Here is a 19,339-nt window from a genome sequence, read left to right as displayed (position 1 = left end):
AGTGCTCCCCCTGCCCTGGGCTGGCTCTGGGGAGGCGCTGGCTGTGGGCTGCCCTGGCTGCAGTGCTGTGCCCACAGGGCTGGGGACATGGGGGTCCCCCTGGGGCAGAGCAGCCCAGCCTGGGGTGGGGGGGCAGGCACCGATCCGCTGTCAGCAGCAAACCGAGTGACCCCAGCCCCGAGCACAGAGACCCCCGGGCCCTGCCCTCTGCTCCCCCTGCCCCCGCTCCCCCGGGCAGGCTGCAATGGGCCCCTCTGCTCCCTGCTGTCCCGCTTTCCTGTTCCCCCATTTCCTGTTCCTCCATTTCCTGTTCCCCCCATTTCCCCGCGGGGCGACGGTGACTCCCAGCAGGGACCGACCCGCGATTCCTGGGACGTGGCAAATTCCCCGTGATCTCGGGACCCGCCTGCCCCCCGCCCTGACCCGCGACTCTCTCCCCAGTGGACGTGACTCTGGACTCAGCGACAGCTCATCGCTACCTCGTCCTGTCTGAGGATCGGAAATGTGTGAGACTCGGAGACACCCAACAGGATGTGCCCGACACCCTGGAAAGATTTGATCTTTGTGCCTGTGTCCTGGGCGCGGAGGGGTTTGCGGGTGGGAGGCGCTACTGGGAGGTGGAGGTGGGAGACAAGACGCGCTGGGAACTGGGCGTGTGCAGGGAGTCTGTCAGCAGGAAGGGGGGGGTCACACTGACCCCTGACAATGGATACTGGGTCGTGTGGCTGCGGGATGGGGGATACCAGGCCCTCACCTCCCCCTCGACCCCCGTCCCCGTGAGCGTGCGGCCCAGGCGGGTGGGGGTTTTCCTGGACTACGAGGGGGGCGAGGTCTCATTTTACAATGTGACCGACAGGTCCCATCTCTTCACTTTCACTGACTCCTTCTCCGGGACCCTGCGCCCTTACTTCTATCCTGGTTTCAATCCTGGGGGCAGCAACGCGGCTCCCCTGACCCTGTGCCCAGTCCCATCTCAGCCCTGAGGCAATCCCTGTCCCTGCCACGACCCGCAGCACAGATCCAAGCTTTTAAAGGAGGAGGGGAAGTGTGGCAGAAAGCCACCTTGTTTCTCCCCAAAATCTCTGCCCTGTGACACTGTGACTAAAATCTCTGAGCAGCAACCATTTGATGAGGGTGGGCCCAGCACGCAGGGGACCGCACCCTCAGCCTGTCTCTTTAGGTAACCCGAGCTGGCTGCAGTCCTGAGGGAGGGGGAGCCTGCTCCGTCTGCCTAGGTGACTTGCATCAATGACCTGGGTGGGGGGTTTCTACCTGGGGAGCTGGAATCTGCCCGGTAACAGGTGATGCAATTCAAATTGGTTGGCTGACAGCCAGCTGGGGCTGACCTCCACTGGCCCAGGTGAATGAGGTCACGGGGGTATATAGGTTGGGGGGGAAGGAGGCTCGCTCTTCTCTCTTCAGCCATGAGGTGAAGCAGCAGATGCATGACCAAAGGGCTACCTCAGCCAGACTGTTTGCTCTCTAGGATTTCTAAGATATTACTCAACCCTGTACCCTAGTTTCCCCCACCCCCTGTAATCAATAAAGCTCTCCTTTGTGACTGGTGTGGGAGACTTATTGAGGGGTGGATCTAAATTACGCCTAAGAGACCCCTTAGGTCTGCGGACTAAGAGAGACTTTACTTTTTGCCCCCTAACTTGGGGAAGTGCCCCAAGTGCCTGTACCGGTTCGAGTACCCGTCAAAGTTTTAGGCCTATGTTTCCCTGAGGACACAGGGCCGAGAGTGAGTCCCTTCTCGGGGTGGTGGGGGCAACGTTACCCCCAGAGTAGCGAGTGTGCTCTGGGAGAGGGGTCGGCCGAGCATAAGGCGTCCCCAGGGAGGCACTCGGAGCCTGGCAGGCAGTCGGGAGCAGGGAGGTGTGCGGCTCAACACAGGAGCGCCCCCTACTGGCCCGCCACAGTCCCCTGCCCGCGCCCGACTGCCAGCCCCTCGGTGCCCCCGGGGTGGGGGGGGCTGGGGTCTCCATCCCAGGAGCGGCTCCCGCCTGGACCCTGCTGCTGCCCTGGCCCAGGTCGTCTCCCAAGCCCCCATGCACAGCACCCCGCTGGGAGGGACCAGCTCCAAACTCGCATCCTTCACTTCCAGATCCCTGTATCCCTCTGGGTGCTTCACTTGGTTACTTTGTTCACCTCTCTCAGCACTGTCCCCCTTTCCCCTCCCTCCCTCCATTCCCTTTTACATTTAAAATAAACACCTCTGCATTGCACAACTGCTCTCTTTCTGGTGTCTTTCTGGTGTGTGAGTCCAGGGCCACGCACCACAGGCCTCATGTGGGTGGGACGGCAGAAGCGGCCCAGGCCCAGCACATGTCACACTGTGCCTGAGTGCCCGGGGTACAGGGTGCTGGGGGTGGGGGGCAACAGGGAGGGGAGAACAGCATCCCCAGCAGTGCCCCTGGCAGTGCAGCCGCTATGATTTTTTCCTTGGTCCCCAGGCCACATGCCCCAGTCTCCTACTTCCCCTCCTGCCCCTGGGGTCGGTGCCCAGAGCATGTGCCCCATTCTCCTACTTCCCTCTGCTACTGCCGGGGGCTCCCAACAACTCCAAATTTTCACCCATCACCAAATCACTGGACCTGTGGGGATGGGTGACTTGGCCTGCAGGCAGGATCGGGCCCATGGGCCGGGGTTGAGTCCTCCTGAGTCTATTGGGGCATCTCTATCCTGCCGTCTGTCTGACTTCACACTACCACAGCTAGCTGCCTCTCTCAGGCCACATCACTAGTTCTCCACTGTTTTTAGACTCATTCAACGCAAGGCACCCTCATAAAATGTCTTTTCCCCCAGGAAACACTGCTGGGGCCAGCACAGTGGCTGCCCCAACCTCCCCTCCCCCACAGATTATTGGTGCTATACTATATAGACAGATGCACCAAAATGCTCCGTCACTTGCAGCAACAAGTCTGCACATGTCTACACAGCAAAGCACTTTCTATTTTTTACTGCTGCTTTTATTCCACGTTTATCAGATTCAGAAAGGAGGCGGCAGTGAACTGAGAAACATCCTCATCTGTTGTGTGTTAACTAGCACCAAACATGCAACAAGAGACTTGTCCTCAGACATGTTAGAAATATTATATTGTTAGAAATACACAGCTTGCATCTTGCACCTGATAAGAAAGAAATACTGCCAAGGACTTTTTTCCTTCCCCAGCCTTGCTACAGCTTTTCTTATGCTGATTGCAGTTTCTCCCCCTCATCCACCTTAGGAATGCAGGAGCCAAAATTCAATTATCTGTGTCCTTGAAAAGGGGGAGGGCGGGATTTGAACTCTGGGTGAACTATTGTAGTTTCTGGGCATGCTTAATTAGCTGATGCATATTTACCTCTCCGCCCTGCATACTTAAGTATTTAATTATACTATACATGAGATGTATGTAGTGATGTAACTTACATGTATGCTTGTATGAAACGGAAGTAAGCTGTAAGAGTTCCTGTCTCTGCACACGTGCCCAGGACAGAGAAGATAAATTTCGCTTGCAAACGCCAATGCTTGCTCAGGGTAATCTGAGTACTTGACTCTGCTCTGGCCTTTGTTTGCAAACAAAATACACCCTTTTTGTGCCAGCTGATGAGTGTGTGTCTGCGATTTTTGTGGCCTCCAGAGAAACGAACCGCTTTATGCAGCAGACATGTGCTCAGTCAGCTGTGTTTTTATGCAAGAAGGAGCAATTCCTTCAATGGCTTACCTTATATTGCAGTGTAAGCCTTCCCAAGGAGCCCTGGGCAGCTGCCCAATCTGAAAAAAAAAGCATTTTCCATCCAGACAACATCAGGAAATGACAGAGGATCCTCTACGCTGAAGGGGCAGAGCCTCAGCTGAGAGACGTTGTCATTGCTTCCCTGCACTGAACTGAAGTCAGCCAAGGGTTTGTCCTGGGGAGAGGTCCGAGCTCATCATGCCCCCAGCTCTACGCAACAATTTGGAGGCTCTAGATGCGTATTTGTGCATGTGATCGATATGTCCCCATCCCACCAGAGGCTCAGGGAGCTCCCATACAAGAACAGAGAAACTCAGCACACGGGAGAGGAGAAGAGAAAAGGGAGAGATGAGAGCAATGCGACTTCAACGGGGAATGTGCAACAACCCGCTGTGCAACACGGCAGCCGAGCGTTGTGTCCCCAGACAAGAAGGTTTTACCCTGCTTCTGAAATACAGAATGAATCGATGAGAATCCTTTCTGTATTTCTCATCCAGGTTTCTTATCACTTAGGAGGGGTTTGGTTTTTGTCTCAGATCCTATAGACATTTAGAGAAAGACACACCCAGCTGTTGATCAAGGGCAAGGGATTGCAACAAAAACAAATGAGCGGTTTGTATGAACTGCCGATGCACACGTGGCATTTGTAATCACAGACAATACCGACACCAGCATACTTGGGGGAGATGAGAAGTGAGTTTGTGGTGCCAAGACTAAAGCGTGTGCATCTGGATTGGGCCACCGCTTTCCTAAGGGACCTCTGTGCAGCAACCGAGCTTATGTAATGCAGCAAGCATTGGACCAGGCACTGGGAGGACAACAGCTCTCCCTCTCCCTAAGCCCAACACTGGCACATGCATTTAAAATCAATCATTACAAGAGAATTAACAGAAATCAACTGACAATGTTCGCCAGTGGAGAGAAGCTAAACCTTAATGTCACGTCTGAAGAGATCTACTGCTCCGTGGCCATGTTTATCTTGAAACTGGTCACTTGAACTTGGTCCCCGTACTCCAAGGCACGTCGAGGATTTGGGCTCATTTCCAGCAACATGAGACCTTGTCCCCGTCCACTTTCCCTGTGACAACGAACAGCCCCCGCTTTCGAACGGTTGCCAGCAGAGACACCGCGCTCCCTTCTCCACCAGCATTACTAGCCATGCCAGGAGGGATGTTAACAATGCCTATGTCTAACTTAAAATTAAAACAAAAGTAATTAATCCTCTGCTCTCACCTACTATACTGAGATTTAACTTAACAGGCTATGGAGAATGTCTTTCAAGATCTAGATTTTCTGTACCTAACTATGGAGCTGGGGACTGACTTTCCCTTAGAAATGTTAATTTTTATTCTCCACATAGACAATGTAAGCTCCCTTCCTGGCATCATTCACTCCCTACACCCTAAATTTGGGAAAAACAAATGAATGGAATTAGAGTCATATTTGGAAGGCCGGTAAAATGCAGCTAAATACTCAGTGTAAAACTTAAAATCTCTCAAGGGACAGCAACACAGGTCTGCTTCTCATGGGCACCATTTCCAGTAGCCTGAAGACACCGCTCAGCACACGGCCCTGAACCTCGGGACTGTCTGGATGCAGGGGAAAGCCCCCAGGAGCTTTCCACCAAAAAAGACAAGGCAGGCGTGGAGGGGAGGAGGAGGAGGTGTGTACCATTGCTCAAACATTACACACCAATACTTTAAAACTGGATTTGTTGCTCTTGCTTGTTCTGTAAGAAGAATGGGAAAGAGTGTGATTAAAGAGACGGGGAGTAGATAAATTAAAATGAGCACAAGGTTACAAATAATGACAGGAAGAGGAACATTAAAGGGAGCGTGCTCTGCAAAGGACAGGCTCATTTGAACACCACTTTTTGAAAGTCTTCCCCCCAAATTTCCCTTTTGCCACACAAAATATTGCCATGAAGAGCACATTTCTGTACCTTCTTTCTCTGTACATTGCTGCCACAGCTGAGTTACACACCATGCAGATGCAATACTGCCTTCCCCAAGGAGCTCCAGGGAGCATGCTGCATTCAAAGGGAACCTGTGCAATGAGAGCAGCGCGCACGACGTCTCCTGGGAGGGCGCAGGGTGGGACTGTTTTCTTGTTTTAAAGTTCAGACCACTTGGAAGAAGACCTGACATGAGAATATAACAGCGTACATGTGTTGCACTCGTATGTGGAGCAAGACTGCATTGAGATCGGACAAGACCTACAACAAGCACACCTTTTCTGTCTGCAGTGGCCCACGATTAGGCATTTCCCTGGCACAAACCCTGTAGAAGAGTCAACACAGATGCAGGTAACCACCTGCACTTCAGAAAACACATGTGAAATGATAAAATAACCCCCCAAAAAACTTGGACAGACTTCCCCATTCGGTGCACAGAGCGGGAGAAGCCATCATCTTTGAACAGAGAGTCTCTATTCTTGAATCCTGACATGGCCAAATCCAGGGTCTGAAGCAAAGCTGCCAAGAACGGCTTGAAATGTGAACATGGCAACAAAAACGTGTGTTTTGTAGCTGTTCCTCTGTGTGCTCCAGGGTAAGTGTTTGCGGCAGAAGGCTGGGATTTCTTCCCTGGATTTAAGGAGGGGTAAAATGCTTCACAGTTCATACTCAGTTAGGATAAATTAAAAAAAAAATGTCTGAAAGGGATTACTGAATTAAATTTTGCAATGAATGATGCAGCATCCATTGTGTGCTTTAATTAGATATATAAAAGGTAATTGTACAGTGCTCCATAATTTCTGATTTAGAAACAGCTGCCAAATTGTGCACTGAGGACACAGCTGCATTGCAGACATGTCTGGGAGAGCGCCGGAGTGAAACCCCTGGGAGGCCTGGAAAAGCCAACTCCGGACTGTGGGAGAAACCAGCTGGTTTGACATGTCTGCTAGTAAGATCAAGGGTCATCCAGTCAACCACCTTGATATGAGCCGCCCTCGTTAGGATTCAGAGTCAACACACCGATGCATGCACAGGGCAGCTACGAACTTGGAGCTAGTCACAGACTTGTAGAAAGAAGAGGCTAAAAGGGACGCGGGAGGTCAGTTCGTCTATCTCCTGCTCAGGGCAGGATCAGGCCAGTGGGAACCGTGCCCCAGAAATGTCTGTGTGACCTCCACGGCGACCCCTCCCCAGACAGACTTCACAACCTCTCTGTGTCCGTGTTTAATCCCCCTCATTGCTAGCAAGCCCTTCCTGCGCTTCGGCTCCGGAAGGCGTCAGCACCAGGAAAGCTCGGCAGTAACAACCGCGCAGCCAGCGTGACGGCAAACGATTGAGCTGCTAGAATAAATCCAGATTGCTGGGAACAGAAGCAATCGAATTGATCCTCATCTCCATGTGCAACCCACAGCCCTCATCTGCCCCACGGCTGACCCCTGACCGAGTCACGGCCACGAGGGGCTGCTCTGACTTCTCTCCTCTGGCAGCTTTTCTCCTGAGCGCCACGGCTGGAGAGGGGGGTTGGCTGCAGCCATGTTGGGCTGAGGACGTGGGCAGGCCCGGTTCCTTGGGCAGGTGTGATATCTCCTATTACGCCAACTAAATAGCTGGAAAAATTGTTCGTTGCCAGCTGTGGCACAAACACCCTTCTTCAGGCACAAGGAAACTCTGCCTGATGGCTGGAAACTTAATTAAAGAGGATGGTCATCATCACCTTCCTGGTTGAAGGAAACGGCCTTTACATCTGCCACAAAGGTGTGGTGACCTGAAAGCCCCTGGTTGTCCGTGCAGAAATATTGCTGGAGGTTTGAAATCTCTGACATCTCTGCAGAGAACCAGCGACACGAGCGGCTACGCCTCCCCTGGACGGGATTCGTGGCATCAGATCACAGCAGGGCGCGCTGGGTTTGCTCGTAGGGAGCACGGCGCAGGACTCGGTCTCTTCTGTAACCCGCACGGGGTGAGGAAGGGGTGTGCTGGGGGGAGCAGATCGAGGCCCCCACCGTGAGGGAAGGACCAGGGCTGGGGCAGGAGCAGGAATGGGGGCAGGCGCTGCCCGCGTGGGACAAGGTGGAGCACAGAACGGAGCCGCGAGTGCCTCATCTGGGGGGCGCGAGGGGGAGGTACACACCCCCAGGAGAGGCATGGGGGGCATGTGCCCCCAATCTGTACACGGAGCGGGGGCGGGCTGGGGCTGTGCTGGTCTCTTCCTGGGGGCAGGGCTGGGCCCGGGCTGGCTCAGAGTAGGAGGGGTGGGATGGGTAGCAGCGCTGTGGGGGGGGGGCGGGGTAGAAGGAGGCTACGGCAGATTTCGGGTGGCTGCGGCCCCATCCATACACCCCTGTCCCGGTGCTACCAGCGCCTGCCCCAAGCACAGCACCACCCCAGCCCCCCACCAGAGAAAGGCTGACACAGCCCCCGGCTCTGGCCCCAGCCTGCCCTCGCCCCATGCACAGATCTGGGGGGCACATACCCCACTACCTCCCCCCGGGGGTGCATACAGCACAGAAGCCACCCCCTCCCCTGTGCCCTGTCCTGCCCTGGCTGGGCAGCGCCTGCCCCTGCCCCGCCCTACTCCCTCCTCACTCGATCTGACCCCAGACACCTTCCCCCAACACTGACCAGCCAGACGCTGCGGTCCAAGCTGCCGGGCTGCAGACCAGCCAGCAGATCCGTATTGCCCACTTTGGTATCGGCCATCGGTATCGGCCTGAAAATCTTTATCGATACAGCCCTAATAAAACCAGTTGCCCACATCCTCTGCCAATCATTAAACCAGGCTCCTATCCAGACCCACACACACCCACCTCCACCAGTAAATCCCTCAGTTCCTATAACCAGTTTCCCTTCAACCATCATTACTCAGCCCTTCTGGGGGGTGGAAAAGAGCCCTGCACCAATTAAACATACGGTTATGAGTAGTATTTATTTGTGGTGTAGCCGACATCCCTCACTCCTGGGTGCATTTAGATGAGGGTCCCTCGTTATCTGGCCCCGGGCTCAGTAACTCTTGGCTACTGAATCCCTCCCGGCAGGAGCCTCTTTGGAGAATGGCAGCTCATCCTGACGCAGGAGAGCAGCGCAGGCCTCTGCAGCGAGCGCCATGGTGCGCCCTTCTCACGCTGCTCGCCGTGGTTTCAGGTCATCACTGCTGATGTCCTGCACTGCTTCTGGGTGATTTTTACTAAGCCAGGCACCAAACACCTCCCAGCCTGGGAAAAGACAAGAAAAGAAAAGAAAAGAAAAGAAATACATTTGGCTGCCGGGGATAAACTGAGCAACTCCTCACTTGAAAGCTCACAAGAAGGATGTGCTTGGGCACTTTGCATTTCAATATGGATCCAGGAAAAGGCAATTGCCATTTACTCCAGCCTAACCTCTCTACAAAGGACAAACCAGAGTACGGTGCAGGTTCATCCTAGAAAACTGATCCACATTTTATCTGCAGATCCAGAGTCTTTACCTGCACCCGTCAGCCTGGCACAGGAAGGGCACGCGTCCTCGCAGCCCACCCCTGGGCTCCCCGTACACTACTGGGGTCTCCTCGACTCTATCTGCCGCGGCACATTTATTCTGGTGGGAGCCTGACAGGCTTTGGTGCCCACAGGGAGGCAGGGGGAGAAGAAAACCCGGGTTTAGAGAAACTCGCTTGCGGAAGAGAAGGGCGGGGACATTTGGACACCCGCACAAAGGGGCTGCGGAGAGAGGAGGTGCTGTCCTGCGAACAACTCAGGCGCTGCGAGGCGTCAGGTGCACAGTGAATAAGGACATGGCGACTGAGAGGCGTCGCTCCCCCGACGCATGGCCAGGAAGGAGGCAGGGATCTGCCCCCCAGCCCAGCCCGGGAGCAGGGGACGCAGCGACCCTTCAGAGCAGCGGGGTTTTATGGAGCGATCGTGTCGTGGCTGTGAAGTGCAGGCTGGGCTACGAGATGGGGCCTTAGCCCCTGACCCCCCGGGCTCTTACCTCCCGTGGCTGGGGATGGGCTGGAGCAGCCCCCCAAGCACAGGGCGCCCCGTCTCCATCCCAGCCTCCGTCTCCCAGCCCGTCGCACCGGGGACGCAGGAACTGCTGCGTCTCACGTCCACGCCTGAGAAGAGCCACCGTAGCTCCCACCTCCCACGGAAATCTCAGCGGCTCGAAAAGGATAAAATGAAGTGGGAATAAAAAGTCGAGCTCCAGGCAGCCAGGACAGGAGCCGCGGTGCTCGGCTCTGCACGCGCCTGTGCCAAAGACAACTCGTCTCAGTGCTGCTGCTCAGTCCTGCGTCCCCCAGCAGCTCCCCAGGACCCCCCAAGATGCCCGAGATGTAAAACCGAGCTGCTCCCCCTCCCCCTGCAATGAAATCCTCCGCGGGGCATCGGGGGTCGTGCCCCCGCGCAGGGCCCGACCTGCTACTTCAGCCGCCACCGGCACGTTCACAGCACCGCTGGGAGCAGATGCCGGGACAAAAACCGGAGCCCCGAGCGCCCCGGAGGAGGGGGAGGAGCCGGCCCGGGGGGGGGCGGGTGCCACCACCCGAGGGTGCAGCGGGCCCGAGCGGCTGCCCGCTCCGATGCTGGCCCAGCCTCGGGGCCGCGCAGACCCGTGGGGACTGGCATGGTGCGCGCAGCGCGGCTCCGCAGTGGCCGGGGACATGCCCAGGGCCCCCCTGTTGCCTGCCTGTGCCCCCGCGCCCTGCCCGGGCACCCGCTGCGCTGCTCCGCGCCAACCTGGGGGGGGGCAGCTGGACGGGACGGGGGGGGCGAGCAGGGTGAGACTGGCTCTGCCGGGGCCGGGGGGACGTGGGTGGAGGGGGGCGCCTAGGGTGTGTTTATCAGTGACAGGATAACACAGCTAATCTAGAGACCAACCAGGACACTCTCCTGGGACCAGTAGCTGTAGCCTGGGCCAAGGCTGTCTCTCCTCCTCACTGTCTGCTGGTTGTATTTTCATGCCCTTCACCACCCCTCGTGAGGTCAGGGCCCAACCCTGGATGCAGCCCAGACCGAGCCCCAGCCTCTTTTGGAGTCAGGTCAGAGGAAGATTACACAGAGGATGTGCTAGACATGTCTCAGCTGCTGGGCCTCACTGCCTGCACATGGAGACTGAGGGAGCACACAGAGCTCCTGGTTTGGGGGACGGCACATGTGGGGCACTTGGCCCTGAGATTGAGCAAGAGAACGGGGGCCTGTGGTGCGTGGATGTGGATGGCATGTCTGGGCGGTGCTGGGAGGGGATGGCACAGGCAGGGACCCCTGGGATCAGCGAAGGGGTGGGGATGTTACAGAAAATTCTTCCTTGCACATGATTTGATAGGGTGCAGCAAGTGGGGCCTTGTGGGAGAGTTACAGGAGCACCCTGCCCCCCGGGTGTACAGGACTTCAGCCGTAGAAGTGGTGAAGTGCCAGCGCCCCATCCAGACTCTCCCCCTCCAGCTGGCTCCTCTCCCTGGTCAGGGGAAGCACCAGGGAGTGGGCAGAGGAATGGACATATCATGCTAAAGGAAGGGAAGACTTAGCACTCAGGGGCACACTTCAACTGACCTGCGGGAAGTGGAAGCTAAATCAATGTACCTCAAACCCACGTGGGTAATATTCGGACAGAACAGCCTGATTAGCTATAACTTGCTAGTGTAAAAGCGAGTGTAAAAGGGTTTGTGGAGCCGAGAAGAGCAAGAGCTGTGGCTTGTAGCCCGTACGGGGAGGTCTGATCTGGGGATCAGGTTCAGAGCTTGCTCATGACCCTTGTGGGGTCTGGCCTAGATTCATAGGACACTATTTGTTATCAAAGCCCTATTTAAAATCAGCAGCTACTTTAATTCAGCCAATCAGAAAACAACTTCTCACATAAGTCAGATGCATGCTAAGATGCACCAAAACCCATGGGACCCCATGTGCTCTCGTATGAGCTGATCAGCATGCTCTGACCATCACGCAGGGCATGGGCTGGGGAAGCTGCGCTGCCCTCGCACTGCATGACAGCCCGGATCTGTGCCGGGCCCTGGGTGGGATCCCGTGCAATCAGGCATGGTCAGTGTAGGAGACAGGCCTGCGGCCGCGGGGGTGAGAGCACCCACGGAGATGGACAGAGCAGGTTACCCCCTTTAAGCTCTCGCTCCCGGCTATGTTCATCTCACAGGGCTCTCGCACAGCTGAGAACAGCACACTGCCCCTCCCTGGGCCTCCTGCCCTGCACAGCGACGCGTCGCTCCCCTGGCTCAGATACCAGCTCCCAGCCCGGGGCAGAGACTCTGCAGCTCCTCACTCCTGTGCCTCTCTAGATCACTGCCCATTTCTAGTCCATCCCCCCTCCCCCTCCAGCAAAAGGCCATCACAAGCAGTGTGCAAGTGCAGGTTGTGCAGGTGGGTAACTGGGGTTTAGGGGCTGGAAGTGAGACAGGGTCCAGGGTCCAGCCCTGTGAGTATCGTGAAGGGAAGGGGCCTCTCAGACTGCACAGATCCCTGCCCCTATCGGAAAAAATAATTCAACTCAGCCGCAAACAGGGGATGCTCCTGCCTCTTTCCTTGCGTATGGCCGAGTTCCCCCCTCCTTGGCTGCCGGAGGGGAACTGCTCTCCTGGCTTTATGCTTGGGCTTAAGAAGGGGCCAAGCCCTTCCCTTTCCTGTCAGCTGACCCCCTTGGTTTCCCTGGCAACCAGCACCTGTACTGCCCTGGTGACTGCCCCTCCTCCTTCTCACCACTAGGGGTCTTTCTTGCCCTTAGGCACAGGGCACCCACGTGCACTGTGACACACCTCCCCCGCTTTTTAACTCCCGACTCACCGAGCCGTGTCTTCATTAGCATCTGTTGCTCCATCCATCTGGGCCCCTCCTCTCAGCCGTTTCCGCTGGCACCCGGTAATTCAAACTCAGGAGGCGGAGGTTTTCAGGTGCTTCCTACTTGCCTTGTACCCAAGGCGCACCATGTGGGATTTGTTGAGAGTTACCCACCACAGGTAGTCCCCCCACACTAGCCAACCATGGTAGGGTGCCTGTAGGCCTATTTTCTTTCCTACTTTCTCTGTATTCCAGTAGATGGTTCTGATCATGTTGTACCTTCCTGACAGATGCAGCGGGTGCCTCACTGCAGTCGTTGGGGATCTGCCTCCCTGTCACCCCCTTTTTTTTCTTCCTCCCGGCCCCCCGGCTTCACTTCTTCCTCTTATTGTCTCGAGAGGAAATCGGCGTTCATGTTTTGGGTTCCAGGATAGTGTTTTACGTTGAAATAATATGGCTGCAGACAAAGGGCCTGTGGCAGAAAGCCACCTTGGTTTTTTGCCAGAATCTCTGCCTGTAACAACGTGATTAGATGAGCCAGCACAGAGGAGTCACACCTCAGCCTCTCTCTTTAGGTAACCTGAGCTGGCTGTAGTCCTGAGGGAGGGGAAACCTGCTCCCTCTGCCTACCTGACTGGCATCAGCCACATGGGTGAGGGGCATCTACCTGGGGAGCTGGAATCTGCCTGGTAACAGGTGATGTATTTCAAATTGGTTGGCTGACAGTCAACTGGAGCTGACCTCCACTGGACCAGGTGACTGAGGTCACAGGGGCTATATAGGTTGTGGGGGAGGGAGGCTCACTCTCTTCGGCCATGCGGTGAAGCAGCAGCAAAGCAGGGGAGACAGAGAAGCCTTACCATCTGGACCTAGCTCTCTCTCACCCCAGAACTCATGAGCAAGGAACTGCCTGCCCCCAAAGGGAAACTCCACCGGCCTTTGGAAGATGCTTGTGAGTAAGCTACTCAATTGGATTAGATACCTCAGGTAGACTCTGGAGCGGTGAGAGATGCGCGGGTGAAGCCCGCTGTGCCCCCGCTCCCCCGAAACCCCCCAGACACCCCCTCAGCAGCCGCCTAGCCCCCTGCCGACCCCCAGCACAGCCGGAGGTGAGCAGGCTCGTGGTGGGAAGGGGTTAACTCCTCGCTTGCTGGGAGGAGGCCGCTGCCTGGTGCCTGGCTGGGTCAAGCCCCTACCCAGGACCCTACTTGGTCCAGCCACCCAGGGAGACACACGACCGGAGTCGCGCGAACAGGATGCGTAAACAGGCGCTCAAGTTAGCACAGAGTTCGCGCAGGGGAGGGCGTGGGAGGGCACGAGACCCTGCCTGTAACCCCCCCCAAGCCATAGCCAGCCCCAGCCGTAGCCAGCCTACCAGAGGCATGACACGGATGGGCACACGCTGCACCCTGAGGGTCCCCTCGGGCTCTGCGGCCCCTCCACTGGGCACCTCAGAGACGGCCACCCAGACGGAGCCCATGGTTCCGGGCTCCACGCAGACAGAGCCCCTGGCTCTCAGCTGCGGGGGCTGCCTGTCCCTTTTCCAGGCTCTGGGGCCTGGGAGCATGGCCACCTCCCCTTGCGGGGTCTGCTCCCTACTGGGGTCTCTGGCGTGCCAGCTGGAGGAGCTCAAGGCCACAGTCCAGAGGCTGCGTGCCATCAGGGACTGTGAGCAGGAGATCGACTCCTACTACCCGGCCCTTCTCCCTCGGGAGCCACAGGGGAGAGCTCCGTCTCCCTCCGCAACTAAGGAGGACTCTGGGACCTCCCGCTCTGCCCAGTCAAGGGCATGGACAAAGGTGCTCAAGGGCCTCATGGCCCACCGCACCAAGGCCCCTGCCCCGCCAGAGCTTAGCAACAGGTTCGCACCTCTTGCAGCCCCAGCAGAGCCTGCTCAGTTGCCGGTTCCCGCAGGCAACCCAGGCTCCACCGCAGCTACTGCCCCCGCTCTCCCCAAGTCAAAGCGAAAGTGTTTGTTGTGGGAGACTCCATCCTGCGGGGGACTGAGGGGGCAATCTGCTGCCCCAACCCCTTAGCCCGGGAAGTCTGCTGCTTCCCGGGGACCCGCATCTGAGACATTGCGGAGAGGATCCTGCAGCTCCCCCGGCCCACAGACTACTACCTCATGCTCCTTATTCATGTGGGCACCAATGACATGGCTCGGAGCACCCCCAGCCAAGTCATGAGGCGCTACAGGGAGTTGGGAGTGGGGCTTAGGAGTCTGGGAGCTCAGGTGGTGTTTTCGTCGCTCCTCCCAGTCTCGGGCTATGGGCTGAGGAGGGAGAGGAGGATCCACGCGGTGAACCAAAGACAGCGGTGCTAGTGTTATCGGGAACGCTTTGGCTTCCATGACCACAGCCCGCTCTTTGGCGAGAGAGGCAGTGAGCCGCTGGGAAGAGATGGCCTCCACCTCTCTCCCCTGGGGAGGAGGCTCTTCTCTGCCAGGCTGGCTGACCTGCTCCACCGGGCTTTAAACTAAGCTCGCTGGGGGATGGGGGGACGACTGCCACTGCTGGCCCGCTGAATGGCCCTTGCAGAGCCAGCGGACCAAGGCACTTAAGGGGGCACTTAAGGGAGCCCACCCCTGCCCCAGCCCTGGCACAATCTGTGGGCAAGGCAAGAGCCCCCAAGGGCACACTTGCCTGCCTGTACACTAATGCCAGGAGCCTGGGCAACAAGCAGGATGAGCTCATCCTCCTGCTCAGTGCAAAGAAATATGATGTCATTGGGATAACGGAGACCTGGTGGGACTCCACCCATTACTGGACCACGGGTATAGAGGGCTATACCCTATACAGGAGGGATCGTGTCGACAAAAGGGGCGGGGGTGTAGCTCTCGATGTGAAGGAAAGCTACTGTCCCTGCAAGCTGATGTTGGTGACTGGCATGGACAGCTAGAGACCCTCTGGGTAAAAATTCGTGGGGAATACGGCACAGGGGACACAATGGTGGGAGTCTACTACAGACCTCCCACTCAAAGTCCCGAGCGTGACCAGGAGTTTGCCTGGGAACTGACTGAGGCCGCTTGCTCCAGGACCTTGGTTGTCACGGGTGACTTCAATTACCCGGACATCTCCTGGGAATATCACTCACCTAAATCTGAGCGGGCGCAAAGCTTTCTCTCGTGCGTGGATGACCTCTACCTGACTCAAGAACTCTATGGACCAATGAGAGGCAAAGCGCTGCTTGACCTGGAACTGGCTATGGGGGACGACCTAATCGGCGACCTAGTGATCGATAGGAAGCTGGGTGACAGCGACCACGAGCTGATCACTTTCACCATCCGCCGTAAAGCTGGCAAGTCAGTCAGCAACACAGAAGTCCTTTACTTCAGAAAAGCCGACTTTGACAAGCTCAAGAGGCTAGTCGGTCAGCCCCTCAGGGACCATGACCCCAGGGAGATGGGAGTTCAAGAAGAGTGGTTGCTTCTCAAGGAAGCTATCCTCAGTGCACAAGCTAAATCTATCCCAACACGGAGGAAAGGCAGCAAGAAGGCACAGCAGCCCCCCTGGCTCTCCAGAGACCTAGAGGACCTACTGTGGCTTAAAACGAAAGCCTACAAAGGATGGAGGACAGGATTCACCTCCAAGGAGGATTACTCCGTGCTGGTCCGGTCCTGCAGGGACCAAACCAGGAAAGCCAAGGCTGCAACTGAACTCCAACTAGCTTCAGGCATCAAGGACAACAAAAAGTCCTTTTTCAGATATGTGGGGAGCCAGAGGAAAAGCAAGGGCAACGTTGGACCCCTGCTAAACCAGATGGGGCAACTGACAACTGACGCCCTGGAAAAAGCCAACCTATTAAATAGGTACTTTGCATCAGTCTCTCATCAGTCACACGGGATGCCCACGCCTGCTATGGGACAGGGAAGTCTGGGTGAGGGGGATCCCCTACCCTCCATCAATGCTGACCTCTTGAAGGAACACCTTGAGAAGCTGGATACCTTCAAGTCAGCCGGCCCTGACAATTTGCACCCCAGGGTACTCAAGGAGCTGGCGAGCGTCATAGCCCAGCCCCTGGCATGGGTCTTCGAGAGCTCCTGGCACTCTGGTGTAGTGCCCGAAGACTGGAAGAAGGCCAATGTGGTGCCGATGTTCAAGAAAGGGAGGAGAGTGGATCCGACTAACTACAGGCCCATTAGCCTGACTTCTATCCTGGGGAAGATCTTAGAAAAGTTTATGAAGGAGGCCATCCTTGATGGACTGGCCCAGGCTAACATCCTAAGGGATAGCCAGCATGGGTTTGTTGTGGGTAGATCTTCTTTGACCAATCTCATTTCCTTCTATGACCAGGTGGCCTATCACCTGGACAAGGGAGAAGAGATTGATGTCATATATCTTGACTTCAAAAAAGCTTTTGATCTGGTATCCCATGATCACCTCTTGGCCAAACTGCCCAGTTGTGGCCTTGGCTCCACCACGATCCGCTGGCTGGGAAAGTGGCTCCATGGTCGGACCCAGAGGGTTGTGATTGATGGCAGTCACTCATCGTGGTGCCCTGTGACCAGTGGGGTCCCTCAAAGCTCTGTCCTGGGACCCATCCTGTTCAACATCTTCATTAACGATGTGGACATTGGAGTCAGCAGTGGACTGGCCAAGTTCGCCGATGACACCAAACTTTGGGGAAAAGCATCCACACCAGAAGATAGGCGGGTGATCCAGGCTGACCTGGACAAGCTCAGCAAATGGGCAGACGAGAACCTCATGGTGTTTAACACCGAAAAATGCAAGGTTCTCCACCTTGAGAGGAAAAACCTGCAGCACCCTTATAGGCTCGCCAGTGTTACGTTGGGTAGCACTACAGAAGAAAAAGACTTGGGGGTCATCATTGACCACAAGATGAACATGAGCCTCCAATGCGATGCTGCGGCTAGTAAAGCGACCAAAATGCTGGCGTGCATCCATAGATGCTTCTCGAGCAAATCCCGGGATGTCATTCTCCCCTTGTACTCGGCCTTGGGGAGGCCACAGCTGGAGTACTGCGTCCAGTTTTGGGCTCCACAATTCAAAAAGGATGTGGAGAAGCTTGAGAGAGTTCAGAGGAGAGCCACGCGCATGATCAGAGGTCAGGAAGACAGTTCTTACGATGACAGGCTGAGAGCCATGGGACTCTTTAGCCTGGAAAAGCGCAGGCTCAGGGGTGATCTGGTGGCCACCTATAAGTTTCTCAGGGGTGACCACCAGGATGTGGGGGAACGTCTGTTCACCAGAGCGCCCCAAGGGATGACGAGGTCGAACAATCACAAACTCCTGCCAGACCGTTTCAGGCCGGACATAAGGAAGAATTTCTTTCGTGTCTGAGCCCCCAAGGTCTGGAACAGTCTGCCAGCGGAGGTGGTTCAAGCCCCTACATTGAACACCTTCAAGAGTAAATTGGATGCTTATCTTGCTGGGATCCTATGACCCCAGCTGAGTTCCTGCCCTTTGGGCAGGGGGCTGGACTCGATGATCTCCTGAGGTCCCTTCCAGCCCTAATGTCTATGAAATCTATGAAATCTAGCTGGAAGTAACACAGATGCATAATCAAAAGGCTACCTTAGCCACTCTGTTTGCTCTTTAAGATTCCTAAGATATTGCTCAATCCTGTACCCAGTTTACCCTACCCCGGTAGTCAATAAAGTTCTCCTTTGTGACTGGTGTGGAAGACTTATTGAGGGGTGGGTCTAAATTTTGCCTAAGAGACCCCTTAGATCTGCGGACTAAGGGAGACTTTACTTTTTGCCCCCGGACTTGGGGAAGTGCCCCAAGTGTCTGTACCGGGTCGAGTACCCGTCGGACTATTAGGGCTGTGTTTGCCCGAGGACACAGGGCCGGGACAGTCCCTTCTTGGGGTGGTGGGGGCGACGTTACCCCGAGACTAGCGAGTGTGCTCCAGGAGAGGGGTCGGCGAAGCATCAAGCGCCCCGAGGGAGGCATTCAGAGCCTGGCAGGGGGTCGGGCACAGGGAGGTGGGCGGCTCAACTCAGAAGCGCCCCCTACTGGCCTGCCGCAGGGCCCATCTCATCAGCCTTGCATTATCCGTCTTCATGCTCTGCAGCCAGCACAGGGGCGTGTGGTCAGTGACCAAGGTGAACCACCGCCCTAACAAGTAATATCGCAATGTCTCAATAGCCCACTTTATCGCCAGACACTCTTTTTTCACTGTGGCATAATTTTTTTCTGGCGGGTGTAATTTCCTACTTATGTAGGCTATAGGGTGCTCTTATTCTCCTTCTTGCTGTACCAACACAGCTCCAATAGCCAGATCCGATGCATCGGTCTGCACCAAGAAAGTTTTATTGAAATCCGGCGTATACAAAAGCAGTTGTAGGCACAGTGCGTCCTTCACGGCTTGAAATGCCTCTTCTGCTTCCGATGTCCGTTTCACTTGGGTCGGAGCTCCTGCTTTTATCATATTTGTCAATGGTACTACTACGTCCATGAAGCGGGGTATAAACTTCCTATAATAACCAGCCAGTCCCATGAAAGCCCTCACTTGCTTTTTAGTATGCGGTGCTCGATATTTCCGCACTGCCTCCACCTTGCTCAGCAAAGGTCTCACTTTTCCACTTCCTACTAGGAACCCCAGATATTGCATTTCCTTTTCCCCCACCATACATTTCTTTGGGTTGGCTGTCAGCCCGGCCTTTCTTAAATCTTGCAGTACTGCCCTTAGTGCAGTGAGGTGCTCAGCCCAACCCTCTGTGTATATCACGATGTCATCAATGTATGCCGCGGCCTAACCCCCATGGGGAGCCAAAACTTTGTCCATTAATCGCTGGAACGTGGCCGCAGCTCCGTGCAATCCCAATGGCATCCGTTGGAATTGAAAAAGACCCCATGGAGTGGCAAACACTGTTTTTCCTGGTCTTCAGGTGCCACGGGGACCTGCCAGGATCCTTTTGTCAAGTGCAGCGTGGAGATGTA

The 19,339-nt window shown here is 55.9% G+C and overlaps 1 protein-coding gene and 1 pseudogene across 1 annotated transcript in view; one reads left to right on the top strand and one right to left on the bottom strand.

Moving 5' to 3' along the window:
- LOC149875568 (butyrophilin subfamily 1 member A1-like) overlaps positions 1-19,339 on the bottom strand; it is a 232,924-nt gene that overhangs the window by 173,451 nt on the left and 40,134 nt on the right. The gene's annotated exons all lie outside the window — the stretch shown is intronic.
- LOC149875569 (E3 ubiquitin-protein ligase TRIM39 pseudogene) lies at positions 423-2,215 on the top strand (annotated as a pseudogene).

Source organism: Crocodylus siamensis, chromosome 1 (assembly GCF_052110815.1).
Source record: "Crocodylus siamensis isolate JL-2025a chromosome 1, ASM5211081v1, whole genome shotgun sequence".
In the NCBI taxonomy this organism is placed as follows: domain Eukaryota; kingdom Metazoa; phylum Chordata; order Crocodylia; family Crocodylidae; genus Crocodylus; species Crocodylus siamensis.
The sequence above is the reverse complement of the archived record's forward strand: the minus strand, read 5'-3'. Positions and strand labels throughout refer to the sequence as shown.